The sequence below is a fragment of the Melospiza melodia genome, chromosome 4 (genome assembly GCF_035770615.1).
Source record: "Melospiza melodia melodia isolate bMelMel2 chromosome 4, bMelMel2.pri, whole genome shotgun sequence".
NCBI lineage: Eukaryota > Metazoa > Chordata > Aves > Passeriformes > Passerellidae > Melospiza > Melospiza melodia.
This window is the reverse complement of record NC_086197.1, coordinates 57,707,630-57,723,318: the sequence shown is the minus strand read 5'-3', so window position 1 is coordinate 57,723,318 and position 15,689 is coordinate 57,707,630. Positions and strand designations below refer to the sequence as shown.

The following is a 15,689-nucleotide window of genomic DNA, read 5'->3' as shown; positions in this document are numbered from 1 at the left end:
TTATATTTTTATCAGCTTATGCAAGCTTATTTAAACACTGCATATTTTTCAGCCTTGAAATGACTTTTCTTGCAGTCAAAAGCTCTATGTTGCTCAAAAGCCCTATGTTGAACGTACCCATGTCACTAGAAACGGTCTACTTTGCTGAGGGCCATGCAAGTAACAACCTTATGGGTAACCTTCAGCTCTGGGATGCTCTGTAGTTTTGTTTGGAAGCGTTGCTCTACCTTCCTTGTCATTATTTTTGCAACGTTTTTTGAAACAGATTACCCTGAGGTAATTGTGCAGTGTTCTACATTTTGCTGTAGTCTTGCAGATCTTCCTTCTTGCCATAGTGTTCCCTAATCAGGAATGTTAATGTTGTTGGGTGTAGAATATCATTGTGACTATATTTTGTAGAGATGGTAAGTATGACTGCTACTGTAGTAATATTTATGATGACTGATGACTTGTTACATATATATATATATATATATATATATATATATATATATATGGGTTTTTTCCAAAGGTGTGTAAGAGTATATACACAGAAGGAGGGAGGCATAAAAAAATCCTTGTTCTGCTTTGATTTTATTTTCTGATTAATTTCCCATGGGTAGTACAGAGACTTTTAATACATGATTTTTATTCTCTAGGTTTGTTTTTTATTGGGGTGAGTTCTTTATTTGTTGACTGGGTTGCAGGGGAGGGGGTATTTAGCAAGTTTTTTTTTTTTTTTTTTTTTCATTTAAAGAAAGGTAAGGTTTCTCTGGAAGCCAGGCAGCCTGAGGTAGAAATATGTTGTGTATGGATTTGGTGCCTAAGGATTTCCCTGCTATCAGGAGAGGAGTGGGCCACAAAGGCTTCAGAACAGATTTTCCTGTGTTATACTTGTCCCAGAAGTGCTATTTCCCAGCTCTGAAAGGAGAAGCAGGCATCTGCTTTCATTAAATTATATATCTAAATAACACTCAGCATACTGAAATATTAGTGAATAACACAAAGTTTAGCACCTGCTAGAAATAGGGTTTTTTTCCAGATTCTGTTTTTAAAATGTAATTAATAGATACTTTACTGAGGGCAGTTATATGAGGATGTTTTTGTTCTTTTTGGGAATAAATTGTTTTTATATATGACATTTATATTCATGTTTTGGCATTTAGATGTTGTTTGTATCTGGATGTAATAGTTGAAACAGAGCGTTAAATTCACAGCAAATTTCAGAGCTACTTTCCCAATGACAGCTTCATTTCCAGCACAATCTAAAAACCTTCCTGTTATTATATGGTGTCCTGTAAATAAGCTGTTTCCAGAAGGCTTTAGAGAATTAAATAACCGAGGCAATATACATCACAAAAAACAGTGCTGCAAAGACATTGTACTGCACTTGAACAAAGGCAACCAGATTAATTAAAAGATCAAAGATAAAGGAAATGGAGGAATGTACATTTTAAGGGATCTGAAATGAGACAGAGAGCAAGTGAAATGCCTGGCTTTTTTTGAAAGAAGGAAAATCTTTGAGTGGCAAAAGGGTATCAGGCTCCCAAGAGGCAGAGCTGCCCAGGAAGCCAAAGCAGCCCCCGAGATGATGCAGCATGAGTTAGAACTGAGCACAGCAGAGTGCCAGGAGGACAGGGCTGGCTCCTGACTGGGGTACCTTGAGCAGTCACTGAGCATTGCAGGAGGGAACAGCCAGTTTTATTTTCTGTGCTTCTGCCCAAGCCCTGGGTAGGAAAGACATGGGGACATGAAGCAGCACCATTTCAGGTTGAGATATCTTCTCAGAAATAAGGTTGCTCTCCACCCTTTCATCCTCTGGGCAGAGCAGCAGACCCCAGCTCTCCCCATTTTGCGGCTGGTTTGGCCCTCTGTTGTCTCAGCTCAAGGTCACAACACTGGTGGCATCAGCCTGAATCAGGGCTGCCCCTCCCTGTCAGCAGCTCCTTGCAAGGTCTTTTCTGCGTTGATGGCATATTTCTCCTGGGTAATGGGCAGTGAGACCTCCAGGTGAAACTGCCACCTTCACGTTTTAAACACGTCATTTGCAATTGAGCTGGCTAACAGGATGTGCCATTAACAACAAGAGCAGAGCCTCTCTGGCAAACAGGGGTGCTTGCTATTAGGGTCACTTGTCAGTGATTTACTACTTTCTTTCCTCCTTGTATAAACTGCAGGTCAAGATTATCACACCATCAGCATGAGGTATGTTAGCATGAAACCATAAATGTCTGCATTCAGAGAAAATTACAGCATGTCAGCAGTGCTGCATCATCTGTGACAATGTGACATTGCTTATGGTGTGACTCTGCCGGGGAAAAATGACTCTTTGGGAGTGAAAAATTATTAATAGGCTCCCAAACAAGTCTCTTACTAAACATACATAATAATTGGCAGGGACCTTTCCTTCTTTATCTTTGCATTTTCCCTCTGTTTCTGGGGAGGAGGTCTGCCCCTCTCAGCTTTGAAGGTGGGTGACTTCCACAGGGAGATGTGTAAGACAGACTAATCACCTTCACTGTTGTTTCTTCTTGTGCTAAGTTGCCTTGCAGTGATTTCTCATGATTTCAGGTAAACCTGGTGAGGAGAATCTGTGGTGAATGGTTTCTACATCTGTTCTTACATTTGCTTCAATTGTGTAGTAATATTAATAATAATTGTAATGTCTAATACGAGAATGTTTCTTCTTACTCTCTCTGACACTATGTATTGCAGGCTCCAGAACTGGTAGATACATGACTGAATTTTAGAGGTTACATACTTTCTATTGTCTTTGATAATTCATCAGCAAATATAAAAGCAGGAAAGGAGAATTTTTCTTTTACTAAATACCTAGGGAGGAAAAATGAGAACTAGAGAGAACCAAGAATGACTAATTACAGAAGTCGAACACAGCGGGAGAAAATTTAAGCTCACTTTTCTTTTGATAACTTCAAAATTGTATTGTATATGTAGAAGTAATGTTCTCATCTTTCTCAGCAAGGAAAAGAAAATCCCCATTGTTTGTGAGTCATGTAAATGTGTGCCCCTGAATTAGCTGTTTGCAGAGGGGTTGGATGCATAGCTGCAGTGCCATCCACTGAGATATATGTAGACTGATCAGTCTTCAACCTATTTTTTCTATAAGATCCATTTCTCCCTTCAAGTGGTATGCAGGTTGCTACAGGTTTCTATTTTCATTTTTGTCTTTGCTGGATGGATGTGGTTTTATTTTGAAAATGTTTACTCTTTTGTTAAGGCCAGAGGTTGGTAATGCTTCATAGATAAATCCGGGCTTCAAATGCTAGGCTTCAAATTCCTCTAAATAAATTCTCAATAATCTACCACTTCTACTTCATCTTTCTGAGATACAGTAAAATTCTGTCTATCATCTTAAAGATTCTCTGCTGAGTTGCATGGAAATGGGGAGCTTCCCATTGGCCCTCCATGGGGCTGAATTAGAGAACATCCAAAGGAGAGCAGCAAAGATTTTGAAGAGCTTTGAGAGGAATGTGTATGAGGAATGGCTGAGGTCACTTGCTCTGTTCAGCCTGGAGGAGACTGAGGAAAAACCTCATTGCAGCAAAAACTTCTCGTGAGGGGAAGAGGAGGGGCAGGCACTGATCTCTTTTCTGTGGTCACCAGCGACAGGACACAAGGGAATGGCCTGAAGTTGTGTTAGGGGAAGTTTAGGTTGGGTATTAGAAAAAGGTTCTGTTTACACATGATATTTCTAGCCAAAGGATCAAAATGCATTTGCATTGGCCAGGTCTAAGAATGTGAAGGAGTCACCTGCTGTGTTACATGCCTTCTGCCACTGAAAGTGAACAGACCCTCTCTGTCTTTTCCCAGACTGATGAAGCCCCTCTCTGCTCTGTTCCTCAATTTGCACCGTATGATGCCAGCATTTCTCATGCCCTAGGGCAGGTAAACTGATATACTGCTTTGCTTTATCCTGTCTTTTCTCATGAGATGCTGTTCATCTCAGGATGTCATTCCATAATTCTGCTGGGATAGTGCTCAAGTCCCCTCAGACAAATCCAGTCTTGAGGGGAGGCCTCATCTCTCAGCAGATAGAAGGAGATACAGGATGAAAGTTTTGCCCTTTGCTATCTGCATAGTCACACAGTGAACATTTTTGATTACCTGTTAGAGCACTTAATTTTTGCCATTTCCCCAGATTACCTTTAGCCTTCAGCAAGGCATGATAAGTTATTGACAGAAGCTCAGTCTTTTTCTTCTGTTATAAGGATTAATGGTGTGGCAATGTAGAAAGTTCTTGCTGCTTGGTATTTCTATTGCCAGCAATGAGCAAGAAGTTTCTGTTTCTGGATAAGGCCTTCTGTTTCATCAGGGCTGCTATTATGTGTGCTGAGCTAGTGGCTCTGGGCTAAGGCTGCCATGGTTGGCCTCTCTGGCATAGTGGTTCAGTATTGATTTGTTCATGGATGAGCTCTTCACTAGTATAAATCATAAAGTAATATTTTTTGGTTTGCTTAGTTCTTCGTTAACCCAGACAAATGTCTGGTGCCAGGTCTTGGACTATCCCCATTGTTCACTGGCATGTGTTAGCTGCCTTGAGCATCCTCAGAGTCTGGTAAGCTCTGTGAAGGATATACAGATGTAACTGATTGTTATTTGAACCCTTTTGCCTCATTGGTCTGAGCATTTCCTGGATGACTTGGCTGGAGTCTTTCACATGTCCTCAGATACCTGATGTTTGATGGATAGACAGACCCACCCCCCTTGAGGTTCTCCAAATACCTGTAAAGATTTGAATGTAACTTAATGTCATGCTTCTGGGTTGTCTCTACCTCAGCTCTATTTCTCCTGCAGTGTCCTTGCTGAAGCTTTGACACTTGGTTCAGTTTACACTTCATCTCTAGACCCTGGCTAATGTTTAAAAGAGATTTAAGTCAGCACTACTTATGAAGTCTGTCAAATATACGGATGAGCCTCATTGCCTTTCTCAGTATGATGGGACTTCACCACAGGAAGTGGTAATTTTGTCCTAGGGTAAGCAGGGTGTTGTGGTTTTGTTAGGATCTGGATAGGAATTTTTCCTACTAATTAGGAATTTGTGTTCAGAACTTTGGTCCCTGATTTCAGGACTGTGAAGCCTTCCAGCCAGAGGGTCTCCTCCCTGAAACCCTTTGTCTGGAAGGCTGTTGACTGTCTCAGTAGGTGCGATTGCATTACTGTCGGACCAGTCTTAATGACTCCTCTGTGGTTAATACAACCAAGTGTTTCAGGAGGCTTGGGCTGCATAGAGAGAAAACAGACTTATTGCTTGAGCTCTAATCACCCAGCACCTTGAGGGCACCATCTTGCTGGCATCTGCCAGCACTGCTCTGGGACCTTGGCTTACCCTGCATTTCTGCCATGTGGAGGGTGTCCCCCATGTCTACTTCTGCAGACACTGAGAGGCACTCTGCTCTTTCATGGCTATCCTAGGGGCCATATTTTTGTGTAGCAGTCACAGATTGCCTCTGTGACATATTAATAATGCTTGGCCACCATTCTTCAGGCTAATTGTGCCACTTAACAGCGCTGCAGGAGATTACATTTCAGTGAGTCCCCCATCCAGCCAGAAAACTAATTGGTCATACTGGTCTAATAGCAAATTTGCAAATTTAACAGCTGAATTGCTGGCACCTTGTTCTAGTAGCACTGAATACTTTGTTCTTTGCTGCATTCACACTGCAGCTCACTCCCATCTGGAAAGGATGAGGTACAGCTATGGTCTGGATTGGAAAGAAGAGCTTGGACAGCCACTGTTCAGTGCTAATGAGGAAACACTGGCAGAAGGGAATAAGCTGTATCTTTCTCCCTTGACAGGCAAATTCATTCCTCTTTTCTTATTTCTGGGCTCTCTCAGTTTAAGCCTAGTCTCCTCATCCTGTGCCATTAACACACCTCATTTTGAGTTAGTCCCAGAGTGGCCTTCCTATCTGGAAGTATTTATGTATGTTTAGATTGTGTCTTTGAAGTGCTGCCTTCTAAGCTGGAAACATCCACAAGGGTTTTGTCTCTGATTAAATGATTCCTTTGTTTTTCCAAGGTTATCTATAGCATGGAACTTCCAAGTTTATAATGTAAGTATTTATTTCTTGTGCTGAGTCTTTCCCTCTTTTTTGAGAGTAAGGTAAAACAATCCAGCATCTGTTTTTTAGTCCCATTCTATGCAACAAAAATTGTCCAGAACTTTTACTATGTGTTCAAATGTTTCAGACACTGTATTCAGCCACTGTGTCCTCACTTGCTTTGTACCTTCATGTCTGGGTGGGCAAGCTCCTGGGAAGATATCAGGTACATCTTAAGGAGGGAAGAGAAATCACAATATGATGCTGGGATAGCATATGTGTCTGCCTGTGTTGGCCCAAGGATTTCTCAAGCTGGTTCTGCAGTCACTTGCCCCTGGTGCCATTCTCCCTTCCTCTGTGTACTAGGTTTCCTTGAATTGCTTTTTGTTTTAGTGCAAGGAGCTGGTACTAACATATTGATGATGTCATGGGGGAAACATCATCAGCTTGAGCAAGGGTGATGAAAGAGAAGGTTCAGCTAAACCTACTACATTTTCTTTTGGTTTATTTGGTTCATTTAGCCCTTTATTAGATGAAAAACACACTTCCAACTTCAGGCTCCAAAGAAATTCTCAAACACTCTGTTTAAGATCCCTTTACTGTTCTGCAGCTTGCTCATGTTGAGTAAATGAGAAGCAAATCATGGCCTAAAGAAAATGCCAGTCACAAGAAAGGACAGAGACACAGGAAAAGTAAAGGAATAATACAGGTGAAGAAAAAAGGTACCAAGCACACAAATGATGGATGCTTCACTACTCTTTGTAGCTTACTCCTGAACATGGCCTTCAAAGACACATCATGGAGTGGTTTAGGTGTGGTCAATCTCAGCTTTGTTCTGAGCTATTGGTGCTCTGTGGAAACCTTCAGCAACTTCTCTGCTATGAGTACACAAGGAGGTTGAAACTCCTAAGGATGACTGTCTGGAGTGTGGCTTGTCTCCATAATTCTTACAAAAACCCTTGTTCAAGAGACAGTGTGAAGAAAATTTGCAGTTTAAACAAACTACATTCTCTATAAAGATTAATGGGTAAAAGGATGAATGTACCTGTTAATGACAGAGATGACAGCCTTGAAACGTTTATACCACTCTAGCTGTTTGCACATTGAACTACTGTTCTCCCTTTGCTCAGAAAATCAATTTTTCATCATTTAAAATCTTTATGCACAAAAACACAGATCTCTGGGACAGTAAAAACAAGCCAGATTTTCTTTAGGGAGCGTGCAGTTGCCAATATGTGTGATCTGTCGCTGCAAGAGAGGGTAAAAAGGTGTGGGGAGCACTAATTTAGGAGTAGCATTGCTGCTCTGGAGTCTGGGGAATGAGATGGTGACTGTTTCCTACTCTATTTGCATTGTGTTCATACCTGTAACTCTGATGCCATGCATCAGGGATTTTTTTTCCCTAGGAGTCCTAATAGATAATTACAAAGCACATGGATTTACTAAACTTTATAATAATGGCAAAGAAGTAATAGTAATTATTTGCATGTTCTGCCATTTTTAAAAAGGTGTTTTCTTTTGTTACCATCATGACCACATGTGTTGAGTGAAAAATAATTCTATGTAACTTAGACTATCTTACATTTACCATGTGGTCTTATCACTGATGTGATAAGCTCAAGTAAAGAGGCTTTCTTGGATAGTCATTCAAGGTAAAATGAGTAATGCCCAGGCACTGCGCCACATAAGTCTCAGCCTGGTTTTCCTTCTGTTGATTTAAACCATAGAGCTTTAAGGTCAAGCAGGTCTCTGAAACAAATTTGATTCTTTGTATTAAAATCGACTCTGTCTACGTCAGACATTTTAATTGTGCATGTACAGATACTTTTGCCTGGAGAGATAAAATATTAAACACATAATGAATAATGCAGCTGTCTCACAGTACTGTGATCTTTATGTGAATAAAGAAGCCATAAATTGCCTGGGTATTGAACTGGCACAACATTTCCCAGTTTAATTTGCCGGTGATTTCTGCAGTGACAGCTTATGCAGGGGCAAGCTGGATGACGTAATGTTGAAAATTGTATGTGTTTTAGAGAAGAAATGGTGCTTTTCCATCTCCCAGTGCAGGAACAGAGCTGTGCAGTTGTCTGTTTCCTGACAGCTAACACAGCTGTGCAGACAGCCAAGGTTTAATGTAGCTTTGCACATCACTGGGGAGAGGAGATGCTGATAGATGGAAACACCCATGTGAAATTACATCTTGAGCCATGGAAATAAAATGGACAATGCCTTAGGTAAAGAGCTTTTCAGTAGTGACCTTTGGCTTCTACCCTTCTCTTTGGGGACGCATTTCACTTCTTTCTCTTGCCACACAATGTCACTATCCCTAGCTGACTGCCAGTTTTTCTATTGAGTTTCAGCTACCCCAACCATTCTTTCCTTGCCTTTCCCCCATCCTATCAGTAGTATAACCTAGCCTGCTGGCTACATCTGACCACTAGAAAATGTTGCTTTTTCCCTTCAGTTTTTTTGCCTATGGATGTACTTTTTCTTTAATTTTTACGTAAAAATAGATATTTCCAAAATTTTTCTGAAAGCATCTCTTCTTCTGAAGTAGTGGTTACTCAGAGGTTATGTCCTTTAATCTTCAGGATTAAGGTGGAATTTTCATTCCCATTTATCTTGGTGAGAGCTGAGCCCTAGCACATTTCTTCTTTAAAGAAAAAACTTTAAAAAGGGAGAATTTCACTTTTAAAATTAATCACCATGGCAACCTTTACAGTGAGTTTCCAAACATAGGAAGTTGCCTTTAAGAAGCATCCTCAGCTAAGAGAAAGGTGAGTTTTTACAGCTTCTAGCAATGTTACCATAGAATATAAGGTTTTACAAGCATCAGTTAGAAGGACTTTTATATGCAAAAGGAAGTTAAATGACCCTGGTGATTTTAATTTTATTTTTTATAAGGATGCTGCATGCTAACTAATCTCATCATAGTGCTGGCTTAAAATAGACTTGGAGAACTAGATAGAGCCTGGTGGTAATACTTGTGATATCACTAGATTTCATCTAAGTAGATATTTAGTTAACAATTTGCCAACATTTCTCTCACACTTAAAATATTATTTTTCTTTTTTCTACTTCTGGACTGCCTTTTCATGCATGTTCAGAATCTTAGTGAGAAATATTTTTAAAATTGGAAAGCAAAATGAGGTAACAAAACAGAGGAGGAGAAAACCAGTTGTTTATGCATTAAAAGAAGAAAATCCTTCACACATTAGAGTTCAGTGAAATGTAACTTTAACAGTCATATCTTATTTCTCTCAGTACTCAGCTTGATTATCTTATATCCTATTTTTGGTATGTGTTAGATCCTAGGAATATGTAATTTCTTTTCCCACTGGAATTTCCCCAGTGGGGAAATTGTACTGATATTGTACATTAAATAGAATTTCGACATTTTCTCTGAAATGGTAGCTCTGGTGTGTCGTTCTGAAATAATCAAAATAAGAGCATTTTAGAATTAAACTTTCTTTGTCCAAAGTAGTTCTGAGACTGGGAGAAGGAGCTTACATCCAAAGATCTTGAGTCTCTGGGCAGATTTCATATTTTCAGGTAGGAGGCCGATGGACTGGCAAGAGAAAGCCACTTTTTATCAAATTGCAGAAATACCAAGGAAAACTAAAAAAAAAAAGCCACCATCCAGTTGGTTCTACCAAGCTTGACTATGGTGATCCAAAAGTGTACCAGGGTGTGTGGGAGTGTTCCCACACTGCATGTAGGAAGCAGGAGGGCAGGTCAGAAGGGGACTTTCTTTTCGCCTTTTATGCAATCCATAATTGTGAGGTCTTGAGCTGCCCACGGGAGGCTGTCTGAGCCACATGGCCAGAATCTAGGGTGGGCATGGTGGGCTTCGTCCTCATCCATGAGCTCACCACCCAGGTTTATTTATTTAGCTATATGGCCACAGTTGTATTTCACTGGTCTTGCTCCCTGCCTGAAAAAAGCAAGCTGGTTCTGTTGGGATTAGGGCTAGCTGGTGCTGTAAACACTCCAGAACTTCTCCATGCACTACGGATCTGGAAGAAGCAGATTACAAAGCACATCTAAGCAGATGAAAGTTTTAGAAAGACTTTTAAAATTTATTACATTGATATAGTAAGTCATTTAAAGGTGACAGCCTTAAATTCAATACCTGAGTAGCTCAATTAAAAATAAGCGCAGTTAAAAATAAGCTCAATTACTGCATTACTCATGTTATGTAATATCTTCAGAAAAGTTTAACTTTTAGAGAAAACTTAGCAATAAAGTTATTAACACTTATCTGAAATGCATGTTCTTTTGAGATATTCTGCCATCATGCAGTGGTATTTTTATTTCATGTGAAATGTGGTTAAGTAGAAGATTGTCTTTTGTGCTTTTGTAATGGAGGATAGGATTAGTGTGATCTGAAGGGCTGTTCTTTCTTATATGTACAGGGTCCTGTGAAGAACTTTATATTAAATTCCAAAGTCAGCTGAAGCTTGACAAGGTGTTAGGTCAGCAAGCAATTCAGAAAGCTGTACATTTGCAAAATACCATTGAGGCATGGGATGGTGTCTGCAAGAAAGCTGATAGTGGGTCATGCCAAGTGACTGCAAGCTGAACAAGAATCTTTAAAAAAAAGGAAGTGACTGTTGTGAATTACTGTGGCCAAGTTTGTGAAAAATTGGCTGATGGCTTGGCTGTATGCAGATTGGCAGATGTTCTCCGTCCCCAGCCCTTCTGATGGATAGGATTAGAGCTGGGTCACAATCTTTCCCATAATATCCGTCAGCACGTAGTAAAACCTAGTGCATAATCCTTTTTACTGAGAAAATCATGTTGTCCTGCATTTACAGACAATACATGTTCATTTCTATTGAAAGGATGAACAGTAGACTTTGTGCATCATAAATAACAATTACAGTTTTAGAATAAAGGAGATGAGATGAAATGAGCTGTGCCCTAGCACAGTAAGGGAGGAAAAAAAAGAATTTTCATACATTTATAGTACCTTGCACTTGTGAAAATGAGAAAGAAAGCAGAGACGGATTTATCATTTTGCATGAATTAAGAACCTATATGGTCTTTGTATTCATTGAATGTGATTTTAGAGTCACTGAAAATTATAATTGAGTTCTAAATTGTAGATATTCAGAGACTGGCTTTGAGATATTTTCTTCTGATTGAAGCTAATATTGAAAACATTTTGACATTTTGACAATTCCAAGAAAGAAAACACAATTATGGAACTGATAAGAGCACCAGATATCTCAAGGATGTTTGGACAGTAATTTTTAGGACTTACAAATGTTTATGCATCCTCTTTGTATTTGGCCTCATGTTTTGGTTCTGATATATTTATCTAAAAAATGGATTGTTAACTGGAAGACTTGAAAGAAAAATAAAGAAAGGCTCAGTATTGTCAATGATGAAGCTATTTTTATCTTGACTGCCTTAGATTCACTTTTTTTAAAAGTCCCATCATGGAAAAATGCATTTTCAATGGATTAAGTTTTCAGAGTTGCAAAGGCAGAAACAAACCCAAAATCCAGCAGTTTTTGAAAAAGAGAACATATCACAATCAGTTCCTTGCCATGGCTTGATCACTGAAGGTGTTATTGTCAGAAGTCATTAAATGAAGACAATGCCCAGTGTTCGACAAGGAAAGGTGCCACATAAGGTGATGGAAAACATCATGAACACTATCCAGAATTAGAGAAAATGCTATTCCTATCTAATATTCATTTTCTCACACTTTCATCTACTTCAATTCTAACTCATCTACATATTTGACTTCTAGACAGACAGTATGCTTTATTGATTGAAGCATTAAAATCATATATGGAAATTTATTCCCAGATTTCTGTTCATGTAATTGTAATTATGACTGCTGTGATTCATCAAAAACCTCTTGTTAGCTGGCTCATGCTGCTTTGTAAATGAAGAAAAATATTTCTGGTTGGTGGTTAACTCTTCATAGAAATTTAACAAGAACATTGTTTCTAAACCCAGACTTTTCAGGATGTAGAATTATGTTCATAAAGGATTAGAAACAAGAGAGGAGTCCAGTGGGACCCATGGTTTTCAGTGCCATTTTGATTCTGTGGATCAGACACAATGTGACAAGGTACTCTTGGCTCTTTCTTTCTGGGAGTATATAAAACAGCTTTATGGAGATATGTCTAACCAGGCATCTCCTCTGGGAAGGAATGAGGCAGGTAGATTGTTTGGGGGTTTTTATGTTGTTGACACTTGGGTGTTTTGGGTTTTTTTAACAAAAATGCATTTATGCATGTCGAAGGCTTGATGTTATATTTGTTTGGGTTTTTTTTTTTTCCTACTGAGTAGCTGCCCATCAGTTTCTCTACGTTTAATTGCCCTACTAGCAGACTCTTCTCTTGATTTCTCAATAGGCCTGTGTATTTGAGTTTTCTTTTTGTGGATGTTGTATCACCATAGGAGCAGAGTGCACAACCACTTTTAATTGTTCAGATACTGTGTATTGCTCACAGACCCAGTTACCACATGCTAAGATCTTCTCAGAATCACTTCAGGATTTTATGGGCAGTTTTGGTGATGAAGTTTCAGTTTAGAATTTGTTCAAAAAGATTTTGTTCTACACATCTTTTGGTGAAGGTACTCAACTATGGACAGAATGGTACTTGTGAAGAGAAACTGACTCTCTGCCTGAACCTTCTGTTAGCTTCAACCCTCAAAACCACTGTGACATTCAGAAAAAATTCAGCATCATTGTCAGACTGGAATGTTCTTAAAAATAAAATTTTCAGTACAATTGCCATACTTGCAAGTGTAACTTAGAGGTATTTGTAATATTTTTACATATGCAGTGAGATTTTTTAAAATTATCTTTTTTACTTTCACTTGGTGTTTTTTGAAAGGAATGACATTGAGTGTCAGGGTTAAGAGTGAAGAAAGGAAAAGTTTTATGAAAGAATAATCATGAATGCCCTTTCACTGAGAAAGTATCAATCACAGAAGCTAAATTTAGGCACTGGTTTCTTTTATTATAGGTTCATTCTATAATCAAGAAAGTTTAGTTGCATTCAGAAAATTTGTGTCTCTTCTGTGCCTCCTCTTAAAAAATAGTAACATCAAATTATTATCCAGTGTTTTATGTAGTGCATAAACATACCTGAAAGTTTATCTTGCATGTTTGCATGTTTTTTCTGAATTGCTAACATATCAGAAAATCATTTATGAAAAAATAGTAGGCCTTGCAATTGCATAAGGCTGTTATTCAGTAAGGGAGTTAGAACATGGACTGTCTTTTATAAAACCAAATCTGTTAGATGCCTTACACCCTACAATGCAGTTACTACATTTTTGTAGTATTCTACCATTTCTTCTCATTCTGCTATAAAGAGCTCAAGGAATTGAAATGGTATTTATGAATAGAGAACTTTTTTCCATGTCTATGGAATCTGCCAAATTCAGGCAATCATTGTGTAGCTACTGTTGTCCCTCAGGGTTTATTAGTCTTCCATCAGAAATACAAAATAGCTCAGAAGAATAAGCAAGACCTGTGCTTTGTTCTATCAAGATGAGCATAAGCTGAGAACAATCAACTGCATGCCTGTGAGGAACATATATGCAAACATGGCAGGTTTAGGTATTCTTTTCAATGGTATTTTGTTGCTGTTCATGGTCTGAAGCGTTGCCAGAAAGATGAGGTGGCCGATGAACACAGACGTTCATTGGCATCTGCTGCACATCCATCTGCCACCTCTTCTGGGGGTCATCTTCACTTTATGGCCATTTAGAAAGCTTGGCACCATAGGCTTTATTACAACCAAAATCATTACTTGCCAAGAGGGAATGTGCTGAAAACTAGTGATGCACAAAAGAAAGACAAGTAGTACACATGCCTCAACATTTCTGGTAAAACTGGCCCTTGTAAATATGTCTGCCATGGAGGAGCCTGGTCCAGACACAGGTGCTGCAGCAAGCAGGGCTGTGGAGGCTGGTGCCCCTTCCTTGCAGAGCAATGCCCATCCAGTCTCCGATGGAACTTACACAGCACATCCTTCCAGCCCACATCAGAGCCTTCCCCAGGAGGGAGGGGGACTTTTGTGCCTCCTCCCAGTGGGGATCCAGCATCAAATCCTGCACACGTGAGATGCTAAATTCTGGGACATGCCCACAATGGACAGCTGTTTCAGAGGCTAAAAACCCTCTCACGTGTTGGACTTGACCCAACACATGACTAGTTGACCAGTTTGACATCATCAGGTTTGACTTGAGCACTTGACCAATTTACTCAGATACATATGTGTTCAGATGCATGTTTGCTTTAAAAACATTTAAGTGAAGTTTATGCTTTGCTACAACATTATCTATATTTTTTTTTTTATTTAGCCGAGGGAGAAGTAGAAGTAAATTTTGTTGTCTTAAGGCCTGCCCCTGAAGACATTGGCTGTGTGATTTCAATGATAATATATCATCAAAAGTAAAAGTCAGTTGATGGTTGATGAGGCTAACTGTGAGCATGGAGGATTTAGACACCATGCCTGGTGTCTAAAAAGGCCCCATATCCAAGGCTATAGCACAGGCTGGGTGGGGGCAGGGAAGTGCACTTGATCTGCTGCTTGAGACCGCCCCAGACAGCGTGACCAGGGCCTGACACTGGAACAGCAAGAGGGCACTGATGACAGGGCATCCCTGGCATGGGATGCAAAAAGAGAAAGTTAAATTAAGCCTAGTTGCTGTGCTGAAAATCATTACTATCTGTGCCATGGAGCAGACACATTCAGACGTATCCTGAGATACCTTCTTTTCCCATCTGTGAAGTCTCCTGAGGTGTTTATCCTGTTTCACAGATGATGTCTCAGATTGATTGCACTGCTCTGCGTTATGGAGAATATCCGATTAAATCAGATAAAATGAGACTTGTGATATTTGCAATGTAGCAGTTGACATTCAGGCAGCAAATTAAAATGGAGAGAAAAAAAAGAGAATTCTCTGCTTTTAAATCTACCTACACTTAGAATACATCTGAATGGTTAGTGCTGCTTTTCATTCCTCAGCCAGTAAAAAGCATCCGGGACTTGACTTAGCGCTTTGTTTCACAGAGCACTGTGGTTTGCTCCAATGTCTGTACCATGTATTACTGCTGTGTGTGCATTTACCTTTTATTCCATGGGTAAAAAGCTCAAAATCAGCACAAACAGATTTAATGAGAATGTTCTTGATTTTGAAGATCAGAATAATAGCTACTTGCTAAGAGAGAAAATTATTTTAAATGCAGTGCTTTCCATAGGTGAAAGTCAGTTTTAAATCATCTCAGTGTTGAGTCTATTTTCAGCTAGTAAATGCTGTGCATATATAAAAAAATTAATAAGACAAGATTAACTGCCTCTTAGAGTTTCCAAATCAATAAGAGGCACTTAAGGAGACAGATTCAATCTTCAATTTTTTTTTTTTAGGAAAAACTGCCTCAAAGAAAGAAGTGTTGATGTGATGTTATTTGTTGTGACAGAAACTGAAATATGAATCTATCGTTTTTTCTATGATCCTACATTCATTCTAATGCAAGTCTATTCCCCTTGATTATAGAAACAGCGAATCAAAATCTGAAATATCCAATCCACAGAAATTCTAATATTCTTGCTTACGGTGCCCCCCTTAGAATTTATTTTGAGCACATTTCTGCATAATGCTTAAAAT

General features: G+C 39.2%; 1 protein-coding gene across 8 annotated transcripts in view; it reads left to right on the top strand.

Annotated features, from left to right (window-relative positions):
• ANO4 (anoctamin 4) overlaps window positions 1-15,689 on the top strand; it is a 176,518-nt gene that overhangs the window by 32,173 nt on the left and 128,656 nt on the right. The gene's annotated exons all lie outside the window — the stretch shown is intronic.